We start from the raw sequence: 201 nt of genomic DNA on the forward strand, positions 1-201 counted from the left end.
TCCCGCCCGCACCCCTACCCCAGGCCTCGAAAGGCCGGCGAGCCGTTCCCATATGATGAGCAGCCCCTGAAGCCTCACAAGGGCGGAAACCCATCCCATTTTACAGATGAGGCCCGTGAGGCTCCAGGAGGCTGGGCTTCTGCAGCCCGGTGGGAAGGCAGCTCGGGCACTCCCGGGCACGTCCACCAGGGGAGGGTGGGC

General features: G+C 67.7%; 1 protein-coding gene across 1 annotated transcript in view; it reads left to right on the top strand.

Moving 5' to 3' along the window:
* LAMC3 (laminin subunit gamma 3) overlaps positions 1–201 on the top strand; it is a 75,612-nt gene that overhangs the window by 14,826 nt on the left and 60,585 nt on the right. The gene's annotated exons all lie outside the window — the stretch shown is intronic.

The sequence above is a fragment of the Crocuta crocuta genome, unplaced genomic scaffold (assembly GCF_008692635.1).
Source record: "Crocuta crocuta isolate KB4526 unplaced genomic scaffold, BGI_CrCroc_1.0 scaffold35, whole genome shotgun sequence".
Classification (NCBI taxonomy): domain Eukaryota; kingdom Metazoa; phylum Chordata; class Mammalia; order Carnivora; family Hyaenidae; genus Crocuta; species Crocuta crocuta.